Genomic DNA, 19,562 nt, shown 5'->3' on the forward strand with positions numbered 1-19,562 from the left:
GTGTCATAATTGTAACCTACTTACAAGGAGAGAAAGATGAACAAATAAATGAATAAGCAAGGGTGCAGATATTACATCATCCAGGTCGTAAACCCAAAGCCATGTGATCACCCCTCTGTGGCAGGCAAAACACCAGATGCCCTTGAATGGGCCATGCCAAGTAATACAACATTAATTAACCTTAAGTTTGCCAAGATCAGTTTCTGCCTCCTTATATGTATCAAAGTCAAAAACCTCTGGAATTTCCTGCCATGCAGGCTCAGGTTTCTATGCAAATTAAATGTTGACAGTAAGCTTAGTAAATACATGGGATTTATAACAAGTGAAAACGAGTACATCCTATACATATCTAAATCGAAAATCCAGAAACCTAATGGCATATAGCAAACAGTCAGAATGATAAACCTTCCGTTACCTCGACAATATCCATTCACTCTACAGTAATTACTATTAATGGTACCATAAGGTAACCATATTGCTCCATGTGTCTCACTGGTATACAACCTTTACAACGAAACTTTTACAACAAACTACCATTACAACGCAACTTTTACAACGCAAACTATTTCAATGCATTGCTCTGGGGGGCGCTCTAGGATAGGGAATATGTTAATTTACTATCCAATAACCTTCCCTAGTGTCCACGGGGACTGGAGTTGGAATAGTAAATTGAACTATTCACTATCCAACACCCAAAAGCGCTATGCGTTGTAATGGTATGCGATGTAAAAACCGCGTTGTAAAGGTATGCGTGGTAAAAGTATGCATTGTAACGTCATACATCCGTCTCACTACACGCATAACATGCATGATTAAAACCACTGATATGCAGCAATGAAAATGGTGGCGTATGCCGTGCTTGCTACATTACCTTTATCAAGAATATAAATATTGCGAAAGGAACATGTTCATCACTAGGACACGCAGGCAGTCCTCTAATATCTAAATGTGATGTATGAGCTGCAAAGACCGTAGCTCCGGTACAAAGTTTAATTTTAAAAAGTGATGGTTAGTAACAACCCTACAAGAATCCATTGTAGGCAGTCACCGTAACTCCAATATCTCATGGAGATGTAAAATAAATTCACCCATAGAGACTTTTAACACTGACTAGAATCTCCTAGGGATCAGAGAGTACTCCTTCCTCACGTGTTCTGGCGTGGATATCTCACGTGAAACTTTAAATCATAGGGCTGCTGGTGAACATCACTGAAGCCCTTGCTTTTTGATGCCCACTCATGAGTGGACTGCATTGCTTTCAGTTTTTATTGTGAAAACTTGGAGTAAGGGCATTACAGCACTTTACATGGAATATAGCATGTTACTAAGCATGCTATAACATCGCATTCCTTTACAACGTGGTCGACCGCATTGTTAGAACGCGATACCTTTACAACGCAAGTCATTAGATTGATTGCTGTAGAGGGCGCGCTGGATTTAGGAATAGTATAACTTACTATTCCAACTCCAGCCTGCACAATAGTGGGGAAGGCGTTGGAATAGTAAATTATACTATTCCCTATTTAGAGCGCCCCCTACAGCAAGTCAATATAATGACTTGCGTTGTAAAGGAATCGCGTCCTAACATCACAGTTGTTGTAACGACCTCGTTGTAAAGGAACTGCGATGTGATGACTGCGTTGTAAAAGCTGTCTCCCCATTAGATGAGAACCAGGTGTTACCCATTTTAGGCATTGGGAGATTATGTGATTTTCAAAGAATGACAGGATGCTGAGCCATGCCAGGACTTGAATCTGGCTTCCCAGTTCCAAAGTCGACAGCTCTAGTAGTTAGGCCACATATTTGGCAGAGCAGTACGGAGTGGGGTGGACTTTCTGGTGCTTAGCTGCTTCACTTTATACTTCACACAGATCAAGGAACTTACACAGCGAAGCTGCTTGATTGACTGATCACAGCTGAGCCAGCAACTCAAAGGCAGCACTTATACCGTGTAGGTAGATGTTTGAGGTAAAAACAAGTGATGAAGGGTCTTTCTTGCCCATTACTGGTACTGATATAGACTTAGACATAAAAAGGAAAAATGCAGTCAAGTGACAGACACCTCAATCTCTATAAATGGCTGTCCCGGACTGATCCAAACTGTGAATAAAAATCCAACAAAGCAAAGGCTGAAGTGGTATATTATGTTAATAACACTTATATTATATAATATGTGTAGACATGTGATGGTACATATTGGGAAAGATTCTTATGAAACCAGCCATTTTACCTATCGGTGTAAGAATCAAACGTAGCCAAAATATCAAATATGATTTTGATTTGTCCTGATTCTCTACAGTTTATAGAATAATTAAACAAGACCTAAAGCATGCTTCTAAACCCTGCATCTTTAGACCAAAGACCACAAAACTGGAAAAAAAGGAAGAAGAAACAATATTTTAGTAAAAACCCTAAACTACAAAATTCAAGCAGAATAATGTTAGCCCAGTCTTTCTTGCTGCTACCTTGTATAACAAAGTTACAATGCATACAGAAAAAAATAAAAATGACTTCATTTCTCCTTTTCTTTGAACAGCTTTAGTTTGTGGTTGTGCAGGTGTTTTTCAGTGTTTATATGTTTACACTGGTGAGGGCTATTTCGCTTTCGGTGGGTTTTTATCAGTTATTACAGGTTTAAACCTAAAACCGGATAGCCTACTTACATAGCATTCAAATCCTACTGTTCTCTAGGTGCTTACTCAAGGATCATGATAACATGTTACTTCTGATGTTGATCTGTAGTATCATAACAGAAAATGCCCACATGCCCAAAGTAGTTTTCTTGAAGTGTGGGCAGGTCAGCAAAAATGCCTAAGAGGAGCGTAGATGGCGTCCAGGCACATATTGCCTTAGACGTTCCTCAATATAGGTTGGCACTGTGCCATGCACTGTATTGTGTGCAATGCACAAGCGAACATGGTCCTCTGTTTGACTGGCAGCCAAAGCAGTTGTTGCAATTGCGGCATAGAGTATGCCCATCTTGGGAGCTTGAACAGTAGTCTTGGTGCATCATTCATCACTTCCTGAAGCTTACCCAACATCTAATTGGGGAGGCCAATATACAGGGCATTACCATAATCCAGCTGTGACATGATCAATTCAGCCACCACAGTTCGCATAGTCGCAAACTTGAGGATGGGAACCAATTTCTGGAGCTGCCTCAAGAGACCTGTGCAGCTCCTGCACACTGTTGCCACCTGCGTAGCATTGACAGGTTACTATTCAACTTAATACCACAACTTTTCACTACAGGCATGGAGTCAGGGGTGGGACCTAACTCCCAGGGCCAAAGCACAACCTTCAATGGATTACCTTTCATAGTGATAGCTAGAACCTTGGTTTTTTTCAGGATTCACTTTTGGCCAGTTTGCTGTCATCCAGTCCACAATAAACCACAGAATATTCTGAACGTTTAACTGTGCCTGCATGGAACTCTCTCTCCGTAAGACCAGCTGGGTGTCCTCTGCAGTAGTTGAACTGTTGGCAATCGAACTGAGCTAATGGTGCAATCAAAGGACATAAATGAATAGTGAACAGCAGTGGGGATAGTGCAGATCCCTGGGGAACCCCACAAGATAGCACCCTTTTCTAGAGACATACCCAAACATCTGCACACTCTGTGACTGGGCATTCATAACGACGAAATCCACAGGAGTGTGGACCCTGTAATTCTGCACGCCATTAGCCGGTACAGGGTCAGTTGATGGTCAAATGTATCAAATGCTGCCAGAGGATCCAGCAAGATCAACACGAAGGGCCTGTTCTCATCAGCCAGTAATCTAAGTTCATCCGGAACCGAGAGCTTCATTAACTTAGTACTATGATTGGCCTGAACGCCTGATTGGTGAGGACTTACTCTAAGCCCCTCGCTGCCTATTATTATGTATGGGCTATGATGTCTTGGTTTCAAAATCCATAACAGATAGCAACAGTGTTCTGGCAGACCTTAAAGGAAACTTAATAAAGTAATCCTTCACTAAACTCTACCGACTATCTACTCATTGGCACTTCATATCATGTCTGTCACCGCAGACACTTTGACCTAATAGTAAACCTCAATCAATCGATCAGGGGTTTATATAGTGCGGCTACTCACCCATGAGAGCCTCATATTGCTGAAGGCCGGGGAGCTGCTGATCTGTCTAGGCACTACGGTTCAGTCGAAGAGCCAGGTTATGAGATCCTTCCTGAATTGGGTCAGCAATGGGATTGCCTGCGGTGGAGAGGCAGGTTGTTCCAGGTCTTAGCAGTGAGGTGGGAGAAGGATCTTTCACTGGTTTTGGTCTTGTGGATCTGTGGTATGTTAGCCACAGCCAGTTGGGCGGAGCGAAGTTGTCTGGCAAGTCCGTGCAATGAGAAGCAATGGTTCAAATATGCTGGTCCTGCGTTGTGGAGGGCTTTGTGGTCATGTGCGAGGAGCTTGAAGGTGATTCTTTTGTTGACTGGAAGCCAGTGGGGTTCTCGAAAGAGTTTGGTGATGTGGTTGTAGCGGAGGATGTTAAGGACCAGTCTGGCTGCGACAGTCAGTCAGTCAGTAATCTGCAGGAATCTCTATCTGAGAGCTGAAAGCTTTCTGGAATACTTACCAAGCCCCAGGTGTTCAACCAAGAACTATAGTTGGCTTCTGTTTGAACTGCGTCCTTTGGGCTTCTTAAACTGGCCACCTCTTACCTGCCTGTCTAAAACTCAACTATCTTGAATGGGAATGAACTGAACATTAGCAACATTTATAATACCTCAGCATTCTTGCCAACCAGTTGCTACCTGTTGCTCATGTAGACATCTTATGGACTTGACCCACTAGTCAGTTACACTAGGTCAAGCCACCTCTTAGATAACAAAGTCTATGAGCACATCCCAGTACTTACATAACACTATGCAAGCCGCCTTCTAGTGGTGGTACCAAATAACTGCGACAGGCCCAAAAAATGCAATTGTTGTAGAGTATAAGAAGAACCCCAAAAGGTGTATTTTGTCTGAAGTTCTGAAAAGTTTGCACAATTTTGCACAATTCCCAGTAACATCCAGTGTCACTGGAAACTGCATGTATGCAATCACATGATTTGCCTGATGTAGTACATTCACAACACCTCTGCTGGTCTCGTGTGCCAATAATTTCACAGTTAACAACAGCGCAAATGCATGTTTTAAGCATGCAATATATGAAATGAGGCCTCTGCAATGATGGGAGACGTGATAAGAATATTATTGTTATAACATTGGTACCCATGGCATGATGATGTCCACCCCTGATATACCAGTGGGGAAAATACTTGTCATGTACTAAACTTACAGTGTCTCTAAAGTGGTAGGCACACAGGGTAGAATCTGTCCACAGATGACACACTAGTATTTTGGGATCAGATTTTTATTTACTAAAAAATGAAAGGATTTCTGAACAAAATCATATTTGTCGTGAGAATGTCATGCTTTTTTAAACTGCTGAATTTATGTATTTCAAATAAAACCTTACAGTTAATAACAAAGTATATATGTTTCTAAAAACAGACAATCCGACGTCTGAGGACAAAATGATTGGAATTCATGCTGTGTATTGAATACTTATTGCTGGTATTTTTCCCTTCATGTGAATCCTTTTCATGACTTGTGGAGGCATTTTACCTACTGTATTGATTAAGCTTTTTATGACATTATGACTATTGATGTTTGAGTTCTGAGCCTGTTTGATTTGTACTGGTAGTTCTGCTATGTGACTCTTCAAGGTCTGCCTAACTATGCTTTCTACAGCCTTACCATATAAGGTATGTGTAATTTTTCAAATTTCCGACACACGTTTGCTGGTCATAACGTAATATTGACAATCCATTTGGACGATGAAGGATGGAAAAATGGAATATAGTATTTTTATGCTTACCAAGGCTCTCCCCTGCTCTCTAACTTATCTCCGGCTCTGCTGGAGGATCTGTTATACGGATTGCCCACCTGAAAGTTGGTAATGCATAACATAACTGTCTTATACATAATTGCCTGTGTGCTAGCCTGTAGTACATCACTTTCTACCTGGTGATGTTCTCACTGAGGCAGATTTACAAGCCTCTTGCAACACCTTTGCGCCACCATTGCATCACTTTTGTGACGCAACGGCAGCGTAAACAATGCACACAATTTACAACGTGACACATCAATGCATCCAGGGAAATGTAAAGCCCTGCATCACATTACACCTGCATCAGGTATAATGTATGCAGGGTGGGCGTTCCCACACATGAATGCCTTGTAGAAGTGACGCAGTGAAAAAAAAAAGATTTCACTGCACCATTTCTAGGATGTCACTGCGTCAAAACCTTTCGCCAGCTTGAAGCAGGGTAAGGAGTGATGCAGTATAATAAGTATAGGCCTCTCCATGCATTGCTGGAGTTGTGTTGTGCTTGCGACACGACTCCAGCAATGTATGACTTTTGGGTCAACAGATGCGTCTGAATTTCTGACGCATCTGTCAACCCTTGTGCCATGGTGTGCAGGATTGTAAATACTACGCATCCATGGCATTGGAAGGGTATTGCATGCTGGCGCAGGGAAACTGACACATCTCTACAGGTGCATCAGTTTCTTGTAAATTTGGTCCCCTGTATTTGCTCATTGACGTAGATTCACTCATTGTAGGGATGCATCTACATTCTATTTTATGGTATATGTAAGATCACTTATGTTTCAGAAAGGTTCTGAAAACCTATTTCTTTTGCTAGCGCGCTGGGTAAATGGATGTTGACGAACCTCAGGCCGTCTGACATAGCGCCAAGATGCTCTTATGATTACATACTAATCCAAGATGCGTATTTATAATCAACCAGTTGTGCTATGTTTATCTTTTAGTTTTGCACTGCAGCTCCCTGCCAGGAGTGTGTCATCTCTGTATTCCTACTGCTGTGCTTGATTGTCCCTGATGCTTTGCGGCATAGCGCCCTGATACCCATTATGACCTAGTCGGCATTGGGTAAAATTCCATAGTAAATAAGTAAATAAATTAACTCACATGTTCATGCTCGAGTTTTGAGAATGCATCTTTGTAAAACCTAGGGTCGGGGACAATCGATATTTGCCCGGCGGTATTGCCTCTGTAACCCACGAATTATTAATCAATGAAGAGGCAGGCGCTGGAGACTAGAAAGCAGGAAACAAGGTTTATTCTCTCCGGAGGAGAACACAACAAAACAGACAGCAGGTATCGTCATGAGGTGCTCTAAACTCCCCTCTGAGGCCTGGCCCCTTATATACAGGTTTCATGGCTTTTATTACAGTTTACATATTCATGGCAATGCTTTGATGTACGGAAAGACATTCCCGGGATCTCCCCTTCGGGCCCGTTCCCACACACATTTACAGTAGAAGTCCCCACCCCGGTCACAACAGGTGATGATTATCGCACAGCTGGATATTCCGTCGATTCATGGAATGTGGGGTTCGATCGGATCTCATGGGGTGGGGGCTTTGATCAACTCGGGGGTCTTTTGATGAGGGAAGCTTTCTGCTGTACGGGGAGGGGCAAGGAATAGTATCGGCAGAGCTGGGTGTCGGCCTGGGAACGAGGAAGACAAACGGGCACACGGGGAAAAGGGGGTTTGCATCAAAGGGCCGGGGATCATGAAAGGAATGAAGGGAGGTGTTGCGCTGGGAACAGGATGGGGTTCTGAGGCAGAGCTGCGCTGAAGAGGGGTTTATGACTCAAGGCGGGTACGAGCAGGGGGGGTTGGTCAGCGTGCAGGCTTGGTGAGGGCGGAGGGCTATGTCGGGGGCCAGTGGCATGCAAAAAGGGCTGTTCTGTTCAAGGCACCTAAAATGGCGGGGCGCGCACGACAAAAAGTGTGGCATCAGGGGGAAAGGCAAGATGGCGCAGATAATGTTTACCAAACCGTACTAATTTTCCACAGTCCTCCCTTTAACATATTCAAGACATCTTGCTGGTTCATTTTCTATTCGGGTCTATTATGGTGGGCATAAGGAAAGCAGTAGGAACCCAGATGAAGGAGTCGTAAACATTTAAGATCTCTAGTTTTAGGAGGCGGGCCTATTGATAAACTTTGATAAACGTGTTTGCAGGAAAGTCATAGAAATGTAATACAAAAATGATTCTGTAGCGAGCAGTGAGTACATTGCATACAGGTTATTATATACGGGCTCCACATATATTTGGCTAGAGCATAATCAATACAATGGTGGCTGGGAAAGAAACGAGACGTAGCAGAAACGATGATTGAGGGTGTCAATGTTCGAAGTTAATGAGTTCTCAGTACTGTTTGTCGTCCTTTGTTGGCGCTGTGGAGCACCGGCGGTGGAGCTAAGGGTCCAGCTCTATTCTAGGTCCCGTGTTGCAGGGTACGACCTTTTCCTCGCGCTTCTGGTCAAAAAGGTCTTTTTCGCCCTGTGTCTTTCGGAGTCGATAGTCAAGAAAGTTCAGATGGAAGAAGAGTGTACAAATAGTCCATAGGGTAGGTCGGAGAAAAAGGGGGATGGAGCGAAGGCCAGACCGAGGACAGACTAGGGGAACGGAAAATTTCAGGTTGGCGGGCTCATGACCGAGTTTAGGGAGCGGGGACCTTTCGGCACACATTTGAACATTAGGCAGGGGCATCAGGTTAGCCCTTTCCTCTCACTTTGTCGGAAATAGTGCCTCGTCCTGCAGCTCCTTTCTGTCGCGGTCTTGCCTCGGCCAACGTCGCAGGTGTTCCAAGATCTGTAGTCAGGCCACGTGCTCCCACATCCGGTTCTTCTTTCCTCCGACAGTCGTACCCTTAAATGAGTTCGAAAAGACAGTCTTTAGAGAATTGGTAGAGGAAGGTAAACACATAAGTCTATTTCTCTTCCAGCTCCAGGCACGAAATGAAGACGTCCGTTATATTAAGGTTCACAAGTAACATATAAATGGCCGGTGATGGGCCTATTGGATTTACTATGACTTTCCTTTACAACTATTTATTACAGTTTCGACAGTTCATCTGATGGAGACCCACCTTCGTAATACAAGCCTGACAAAGCTATACCGTTCTCTAGGGGTTTATATTTAAAAAGGGTGTTGTGAGCTATCAACATGGTACTAATAGGTATCTCGCTGAGGGACGAACATAGGCTAAACATTTTTCATTTTATCAATGCATCCTGCCTTTTAACTAAACATTTTCGCTTTCCACAAGATTCAATGCAATGATTTTCTTCGTTTCGGTCTAATCTTTAACTTTGTAAACCATCATTCTGGTTCCTATGCAGTCTCTCACGGCCTGATTACTAAATTAGAACAGACAGGGGTCTCATGGGAAAATAGCTAGGGACATGGAAAACTGCGATGGGGGGGGGACATCACCTTACTTTTTGGGTTATAAGGGTACTATCGGCAGAAGGCCACAGTTCAGTTGGTGAGCGTTCAGTGGCATTTCTCGAATTCCAAACTCTGAAATTTGCCTATCAAAAATCACTTCTAGGAACCACAGCTGGCCTGCGTTAGTTGCAAGTCGGCTCATCTTTTACAATGGGGGGTGGAGGATAGTTAAAAACTCTTATCTGGGGCAACTGAACACAATACTGGGTGCGTCCTGGGAAGATGGGAAGGTTTCGATTACCTTTATGGTTTGGGGATTGTGACAATTCGGAACGGGGAAGGTCGCGTCATCTGAGACATTTTATTTCATCATGGGGGCCGCTGACATGTAGTTCCCTTATTACGGGTCAGATTAGGGAACCTCAGTCGTCTTACCTGTCCTTTCCTTTATGGCCAAATCTCGGTTTCATCGAAATATTTTTTTTCGGAAAGGAGAGGTGGTGACACAGCGTTAGGGTGATTGCATTAAAGACAAGTTTTGAGCAAATACTGGCGGTATTTGAAGCCAATTGGGTGGTGTGCTAGGGGCGGCGGTTTGCCAATTTAGGTGCTAGTCGTTCGGAAGAGTGAGAGTGTGGAGGAGAGAGAGAGAGAGAGAGAGAGAGAGAGAGAGAGAGAGAGAGAGAGAGAGAGAGAGAGAGAGATGTGTAACAATAGGCTAGATAGTACACGTGCAACATAGGGAGCGGCCGTGTATTTAAGATAGATTATTCAGCGCATTACTCGATACAAGACATCGCAGGTCTGTGTTAGTATTTTGTAAGCATGCGGTTCAGGACGGGCGAGCATTAGGTCGGGTACGGGGGACATGCGTTGAGAAAAAGGAAAAGGGGGCACCATCGTGTCGCCCTCCTTGCATTCTTGGTCCTTTGACCAGTTGAGTCAGCGCTTCAGTCACACACAAACGTTCTCTCATAGTTTCATTCACACGCGACATGTGTCCATTCACGCATCATGGATTAAGGGTGATCATTTTTCATCGAGTCATACTATTTGTTGGTTTGTCTGTTACATTAGTAGTTCGTGGGTGTGCTTAGGTGCCACCTTGAGGCGCTAGTCTGCTTCGTGTATCAGACATGGCAAGGCTTCAGATCTTCGCCACACCTCGGCTGTGATCTCTGATGTAACCTGCAGAGGGAGGGAAAAGAGGGGAAGGGAGGGGGACAACATTTGCGCATATCAAATACATGGATTCAAGGGTCCTTTACTTACCTCATACCCGTCTTATCTCCTCGGGATAGAATCCCTGAGGTTGTGGTTTCTGGAGCCAGGGGGGGGGTGGGGGCAGTGTGTCCTTATGGGCTGTGAGTAGGAAAACGTTAGAGAATCAGAAGTACTTAGCGCGAAGTTTCTAGTTGGCAGGTGTATTTAACTATCGGGGTCCTTAAATCTCTTTCAACGCTGTGACGTTCTGAGGTTCTTCAGTTCTTTGGTCCGCTCTGTTCCCTAATACCTTTGAGCGTCGTACCTTGTAACATTTACATCGTTTTATTTTACCCTACTTTTACATTCCATCATTTATACCGTTTCGTTTTACCCATCCTCAGAAGTCGAGGTCTTTCTCCACGCGAGAGTTCATGAGTCAGTCGCGTACCTTGAAGGCAGAGTATCGAGTCGTAGATCCGATCCTTCCTCCGGGGCTGGGCAACCATCTTCTAATAACCTTAAAGAGAGAGCAGAGTAGGGTGCACAGAAAAGAACTCTCCCGCCGATCCCATATTTCAAATAAAGCATGTAATACCCGTTCATAGTTTCGAAAACCTTTATTTTTGCAAAATCATCTCAGTATGTAGATTATGAGGGTGCGGTCGTGTTTGGCCGGACACGGAAATGGCTAAAGTGCGTACAGTGGGGGGTTGTTTTGCAGCAATAAAAACAAAAGAAAGGTTTATTCACTCATTTGTAGGAAATTAAAACGTCTATCAATTGACTGGGGGAATCGGGGGCATTTATTTCCTGATTTAGAAGCATAGTCAGACTAGTTGAAATCAGATTTCCTATATGCATACCGTGTGTGTGCGTCATAAGCGAGGTTATACATCAGCTATATAAAAATATAATACATCGTACATTTTGCAATCAACATTTTTTTTTTTTTTTTTTAACGGGATCCTTTTACATGTTCGTCGAGTGAGCTCTCCTTCTTTCTCGTCAAGTGTACAAAGGATCATATACATGTCTCAGAACATCAAGTTTTTTTATTTAGCAAAAAGAAACACCACGAGGTGTTCGTTCGTTCCTATTGATACCGGCGCCATTTTGGGCGGGGCCGGGTTAGTCCGGAAGTAGCATCAGGGAAAATGTTTCCTACAACCGGCAGTTGGACCAGAGTCCTTTTCGGCAGTTCAAGAATTCATGCTAACCGAAGGGGTGGCAATGTCATGTTTATTTCGCTGGCGATCAAGGCAGTTGTCCCTTACCGGAAGCCTGCAGGAGCCGAGGGCTCCGCCGGGGACCTTTGTAGACTCTTCAAGGCTGCGGAGATGTTGTCGGAGGTGGGGGGGCTCGTGCCCCGGTGGGCAAGCGCCCGAGTTACATTGCTGGTCAAAGTTACTCTAGCGGCCGAGGCCCGCCTTCCAGCGGACCCAGACGCCATTTTGAGGCCCTGCAGCGGTCCCCTCTCGTCGAGTCTGCAAGAGTGGAAGAGACCTTTCTGAGGACAAATAGGGGATGGAACTCTGTGTTGTGGAAGCGGGACGTTCGGCTGGGGTGCGGCTGTGATGCCCCCACCTGGGGAGGCGAGGGAGACTCGTTCGCGCCGTCTCCTTCTCCCGGTGCACTCCATGCTGCTCTTTTTCATCGGCCTGCACGAAGGTCTCTCCACATCCGGTGCTCCCCAAGTCTCGTGCTCAGTGCTGTGGGAGTATGGCCACCTGCGGCGCACATTCGGTGCTGCACAAGTATCGGTGCAGCCATTGCATATTCAGTGCTCCGAAAATATGGGCACCATTGCACGTTCGGTGCTGCGCAAGTACTGGGGCACCACCGCCTGGCTGGGGGAGTTCGGCGCTGGGCCGGGGGCTGGGAGACCTCCTATCCATGGAGGTGGGAGAGGCTCGTCCGCGTCGCCTCTCCCTCCCAGCCCAATTTGGATAAATTGTTGTGGAGGTACGTGCAGGACATCCCGCCGCCCAGAGCTGCTGCGGCTGTCACGGAGGGGAAAAGAAAGAGGTGTCTCGTTCTTCTCTGGACCGGGCTTCCTTAGGTTATCGGCTGCAGCCGGACTCAGTTGGCCCCGGTCTCTGGCCATTGGTGGCCGGACCGGGAGGACATGTGGCGGGACTGCCTGCAACTATCCAGGGCCGTTGCGGCTGGGCCGGGGAGGCAGGTGGCGGGACTACCTGCAGCTACCCAGGGCCGCTGTGGCCGGACTCCGCTGGCCCCTGCCTCTCCTCCGGCTCCCCCATACGTTAAGATTTCCTGACCAAGTGTTGGCAGCAGGGCCCGCCTTATATGGGTTGCCGCCGGTTGGGCGTAGCCGTAACCCTGCCCTACTTTGGAAGGTTCCAGAATGGGGGGGGGCGAATGTTCTGTTGACTTTCATTTTCTACAATTTACCGTTCTTGTTTCTAGCGTTATTGTTTCTTGCTTGTTATGTTAAAAATAAAAGTTCGTGTTCATCAGTGGCTTACTGATTTCGTTTCCCATTCCTTTCTTTCCAGGTTGTTTCAAGCTAAATTTCTGTTAACAGAGTTTATGTAACACGAAAGCACGTGTAGAGGGATGACGCAGATTCATACATTACGTACACACAAACTCAGACGGGGAGACAGTAAAAGTATGACATACAAGATCCAAAGACAAGCATAAAAACAGTTATTGGCCATAATTATCTTTTTCCGTCTGTTAATTTAGGGCTAGGCTGGGTTCCCGTCTTTACATTGTCCGACCTAGGAAAACTCGAACATGTCGCTGAAATTGTTCTGGCGAAATCTGTGCCATCGGGCATAATCGAACGTGGTGGTTCTATCTGGTCTGTCCATGTGAGTCTGATTCTTCTTTGTCTCGCGCCTTTTCCCTTTCTGTCGGCCTGTTACTCCTATCGGCCCTCTGCCCCTACTCACGCTCAGTAGAGTCGGGCATTGGGCTTTCCAGTGTCCGACATATCTACAAAAAGCAGATTGGTCTGGCCCTAAGTCTGGCCGTCCTGTGCGTAGTGTCGGGGGATAACCTTCGGGTCGTGGTGTCCAGGGGTTGTCCTGTTGATATGTTCCTCTACCTGCTCTGTCCTCGTCTTTTTTCTGTCGTTGCATTGCCTCTTTTCGCCACATACCGAGACTGTCGAGCATAATAGGCGTTGTCTTATTATTACGAAGGGCTATTTCTAACGTTTCTATTTTATCAAGGTCGAAGGATCCTACCAGTGGCCACTGTTTGTCTTGACTTTCTTTGGTATACCTGTGCCACAATTTATTATAGGCTATGGTGACTAATCCATAGTTTATGAACATGTCCTTATTAGGGGTACCTTCCAGCGGAGCTAGATGATCCACCTCTAATAAACGGTCCGGGCTGAACCAATTATCAATCAGTGGGGAGAAGACAGACATGACGGCTCGCAACGAGGGACAAAAAGTCAGCACTGCCTATCTTATCACTGTGTGCAAAGACTAGACAGAATATTTCTATTCTACGTTGTTTGCAGGCAGTGAATACCTCATGAACCAATAACAAAGAATAACCAATAACAAAGAACAACCAATAATAAAGAACAACCAATAATAAAGAACAACCAATAATAAAGAATAACCAATAATAAATAACTAGAATAAAATCAATGGGGAGAGTAAGCAGGGGCGCAAAAGTCTGGTCCTCTACCCTTTCACTATCCGTAAAGAGGAATCTGTTATTTCCTGTTTGCAGACAGAGAATCTCCAGAAGACAATACGTGAACAGTAGTTCGGGGTCAAAGAACCCAGTTAATCAGTGTGGGAGAGGGAATCTCCTGAAAACCGTTAATAAATAATAGAATCAGTGGGGGAGAAAAATAGGCACGACGGCTGCGTTACCTATCCTTCACTGTTTGCAAAAGGGAAAGAGCCTACTGTTTCTCCGCGTGCACACAGTGAATCTCCAAATAAGTTAACAAAGAGTAATACTAGTATTTTCCGAACGATCAATCAATTATTTTGCAGTTTGTCGTGCTTACACGACCTTACCCGGACCGTATGGACAGTTTCTTGTCTTCCGAATCCAGCGCCCGTTCGTCCTCTTCTTCTCGTATTTCTCACGGCACTCCTAATGGTTCCCAGTCAGGACCGTAGATCACTCGAGAGAGGTCTGTTCGGAACTAGTGAAGTTCGGATGATCGGCTGCCAGACGAGGGTCTATTGGGCAAGAGCTCTCCCGATCGTTGCAGTCGTTCACTCTGTCGTCGGGACCTCTCCCACTGGATCCACGAGTCGCTGATGGGCCCCACGCTTGGGACGCCAATTGTAAAACCTAGGGTCGGGGACAATCGATATTTGCCCGGCGGTATTGCCTCTGTAACCCACGAATTATTAATCAATGAAGAGGCAGGCGCTGGAGACTGGAAAGCAGGAAACAAGGTTTATTCTCTCCGGAGGAGAACACAACAAAACAGACAGCAGGTATCGTCATGAGGTGCTCTAAACTCCCCTCTGAGGCCTGGCCCCTTATATACAGGTTTCATGGCTTTTATTACAGTTTACATATTCATGGCAATGCTTTGATGTACGGAAAGACATTCCCGGGATCTCCCCTTCGGGCCCGTTCCCACACACATTTACAGTAGAAGTCCCCACCCCGGTCACAACAGGTGATGATTATCGCACAGCTGGATATTCTGTCGATTCATGGAATGTGGGGTTCGATCGGATCTCATGGGGTGGGGGCTTTGATCAACTCGGGGGTCTTTTGATGAGGGAAGCTTTCTGCTGTACGGGGAGGGGCAAGGAATAGTATCGGCAGAGCTGGGTGTCGGCCTGGGAACGAGGAAGACAAACGGGCACACGGGGAAAAGGGGGTTTGCATCAAAGGGCCGGGGATCATGAAAGGAATGAAGGGAGGTGTTGCGCTGGGAACAGGATGGGGTTCTGAGGCAGAGCTGCGCTGAAGAGGGGTTTATGACTCAAGGCGGGTACGAGCAGGGGGGGTTGGTCAGCGTGCAGGCTTGGTGAAGGCGGAGGGCTATGTCGGGGGCCAGTGGCATGCAAAAAGGGCTGTTCTGTTCAAGGCACCTAAAATGGCGGGGCGCGCACGACAAAAAGTGTGGCATCAGGGGGAAAGGCAAGATGGCGCAGATAATGTTTACCAAACGGTACTAATTTTCCACATCTTCTCCAAGATGCTCAACACGTCCATCTGCCTTTGGAAGAACCTGGATTCATGTAAGAATTGTGAGCCGCAGCATTTAAATGCAAAGGAGAAATGATAATTAGGGGTGTGCAGTAGGGTTCTTGCTTCATCTAGAGCTCCCTAAACCCTGTGGATGAAACACGTCGGATCACCGTCTGCATTGAACGTTTGCATTAAATCCTGGCTGATTGTTTGACAAGGTTCGGGAATTTTGTTTCAGAGATGCGTGGCAAGTGAATAATAATGAGTCGTAGATTGCAAGGAAGGATCACTGCCCCTGGTTTGTGACATAAGCAGTATAATTCTTCTTCTTGAAAAAGCTGCCTGTGCACACACACGCACACACACATATGTGCACACACACACACGTCCCCAGACATGTACCCAGTGCTTTATGTGTAATGGAAAAATTGGGTGGTCTAAAATTCGTGCTTAGCATAGGCAGCGTCACTGGAATTATGCGGCACGGGGCAGGGTTGAGTAAATTATGTGGCAAGAAAAGCCAAATTATGCGGCATTAAGCGGCACATTTTGTGATAGTATCACTACTTTTTTTAGTCATTTTCACACTTGTTACCACTATCTGGGCATTAGTTGTACCTCATTAGTACCAGTTTAACACCAAAATATAGCAATAAGCTATAGAAAGATGACCAGTCAGCCTGTGCAAAGGGCCTTCCCCTGTACAGCAAAACGTGTTGCTGCATTTTCACTAACTGAACCGTTTGAGCTAGAAACAAAAAAAATGTTTTCTTAAAATCTGCAGATTATACAGCAGATGATAGATTATGTGGCAAATGCGAACAATCTACAATTATAACAAAATCGCTGCGGACGCACAATTGCATAATTTCAGTGGCCCTAAGCATGGGGTGCCACCCGACTGGTATTTTGCTGCTTTTGTCATTGCATCCATAGCTGGTAGATAATAAAAGCAGCAACTATGGCTCCGTTGTATATAATATTGAAAATGCTTCAGATCTGAAATTATGAGACTGTAAAATAACTATAACAATTTTCTGTGAAGTTACGTCAAACGCAATGAAGATGATGCTGCTGCATAGTAAAGATTTTCTTTTCACTGAGGGTGAGGGAAGAAATGGAGAGTGCGATATGGAACCCTCTCAGTACCTGCTTTTTAGAACTAGCGGTGCTGAGCACCAGCAGGACCCAGTCCACTTAAAGCCCTGCATGTCCCTTCACCCACAAATGCACACACGTGTACACACACACAGACCAGATGCACACATGCAAACACACACAGATGCACACTCCAACATTCACACCCACACACATAGACGTGCCCACACAGACTCAGCCACAAGACGTAAATCCTCCCTCAGCATTTGGCCAGCTAGGGGCCCAATGTTATGCAACACGATGGGTCCCCTTGCAGAATGTTGTGAGGGGCCCCTGAGTCTCCCATGTCTCACAGATATTTTGTGACCTTAGGCTAAATGGGACACCCTTGAAAGGTTGGTGGCCCCCTGGAGGCTTGAGTTCCTTAAGCCCCCTGTAGGGTCACCCGCTTCCCCCGCTCTACAGGGTCCTGTTTTATGCCCCTGCTCCCAACCCACTTGGCATAAACATGAAGAGGAGTGTATCTACTCTGCCTCTCCTTTCCTTCTCATTTCCACATAAACTGCACATCCCAAGTGGTGGCTCTGCAGCTCATTGCATGGCAGAGCCCCAAAAGCATCAGAGACAAAAATCACACTATGGGTAAAGTTATAGCTAAAACACCTGGCAAGACGATGTACCAACAAATACGCACCCCCTCCCCCAAAAAAATGTTTATGCAATTGAATTTTGAAATGGTAAACCATCTTCCATACATCTTTATTAACAAAATAGCTACATATGTGTTCCTGATTATGTAACACGTGGAATGTATAATGCTGAACTATTTGGACTTGCCATTTCTGTAGTCAGATTGGTCTTTCTCTGTCTCACTTTGCTCGTCAAGTTCACACATACATATACACACATAAAAACAAGCACAAAGCCATTGAGAGCCCCTAGACCCTAATGAAGAAACCTTACACCACTTAACAGCTGTAAGTTGTGCGGATTACTGGTTTGACCAAAAACGGATGTCCTAAAAGAAAGAAAGGGGTATATTTAAAACAAAATGTCAGAGCGTGGAGCTGTGCCAGATTTTGGCAGAGCCGCGCTCTGACTTTCCAAAACACAGGGAATGCGCCGTATTTACAACAATACAGCACACGCCTATTCTTTCTCTAGTGCTGGTACTAAAATTAGCTGCCTAGTGCCAAGGCAGGCACCCTGGCAAACGTGCCTGTGTTAAACAATCCATAATAGATATAAATAAACAATCCATAATGGTGATTTGCTACTTTTATTTGTGCTGCATTATTCAGCACACATAGAAGTAGCAAGTGAACATTATTTATGATTGTTAAACTTCAGGCAGGAACACCTTCCTGCAAATAAACAATCATTAATGGTGTTTTTCTTTTGTCTACGTTCTTTGTTCCATGGAAAAAGCAAAAACTAATAGACATAAAAGTATTTCTCCTAATTTTGCCATTCCAACGCCTGCTGTTAAATGGCGTCACTTTTGGCCGCTGCCACAGATTTACACATTCTTGTAAATCAGGGGAAGGATCAAAAAACCTTTCACTCCACATCATCGGTAAGGGCCAAAAAAGGTCCAAGCACACCTAGAATTGAGTTTTACCTGGACCAGATCAATTTAGACTGAATAGCTTCCTTGGAGCATGTCTGGATTAATAGATTGTAATGTGTCCTCTTCTGTGTGAAAAAAGAGCTAAAACTATGGAATGAAAATGCTCTAAGGAATAATTAACAAGGCTCCAAGGAGAATCACATAATATTGAGAACCCTCGTCACAAAGGCTTCAAATTTAATAGTTTATACATTCTATGGGTCATGCCTCCTTTCAGTAATCATTTAATTTCTTTGATATCAATTCATTTTCCTTCCATTTTTCCATCTTTCACCTTCCAAGTGGATTGTCAATATTACTTTATGACTAGCAAATGGTATCGAAAATTTTAAATATTACACAGATTTTATAAGCTTGGGCTGTAGAGAGCATAGGTATGCAGACCTTGAAGAATCAAACAACAGAATGGCAAGTACAAATCAAACAGTCTCAGGATTCAATCATCAATAGTCATAATTTTATAAGAAGCTTAATCAATAAAGTTGATAAAAGGCCTCCACAAGTCACATCAAGGGAAAAATATCAGCAATAAGTATTCAATATGCCGAATGAATTCCAAGCATTTTGTCCTCAAACATCGAATTGTCTGTTTTTAGAAACATATGCACCTCGCTATTAACTGTAAGGTGTTTTTGAAATAAACAAATTCAGCAATCCAAAAAAGCATTCCATGTTCATGAAAACACCATTGCCAGAAAAACCGCCTTTTATTTTGTAGTAAATACAAATCTGATTACGAAATATTAGCGTTTCACCTGTGGACAAATTCTAACCTGTATTTCTACCAGTTTACAGGCACTGTAAGTTAAGTACATACCATATATATCACCCACTAGTATGCCAGAATGTGCATTATCCATGTTCTTCCAATGATTGCCACCACTGTGTTAGAATAATGCTACCATTTCGACACATTCAGTGGATGGTACAATATAAAAGAAATTGCCAAAATTATGGAGGGCAAGCATTAAATGGGAGGTTAACAATAAATTACCATGGAGCAGCTAACATATCATTAATTACCACTGTACTAAAATGCCTCTTTTTGTATGGTCACCCTTATTTATTTTTTTACAACTAATATTATCAGAGAACCCTAGTGTGTTAAACTAAGTACCTGTAGCAATATCTACCAACGAAGAAGAATGGGCAAAAGTGTTGGTCCTTAAGAGATCCCATACACATACTACAGTGCATGGGATT

Source organism: Lissotriton helveticus, chromosome 9 (assembly GCF_964261635.1).
Source record: "Lissotriton helveticus chromosome 9, aLisHel1.1, whole genome shotgun sequence".
Taxonomy (NCBI): domain Eukaryota; kingdom Metazoa; phylum Chordata; class Amphibia; order Caudata; family Salamandridae; genus Lissotriton; species Lissotriton helveticus.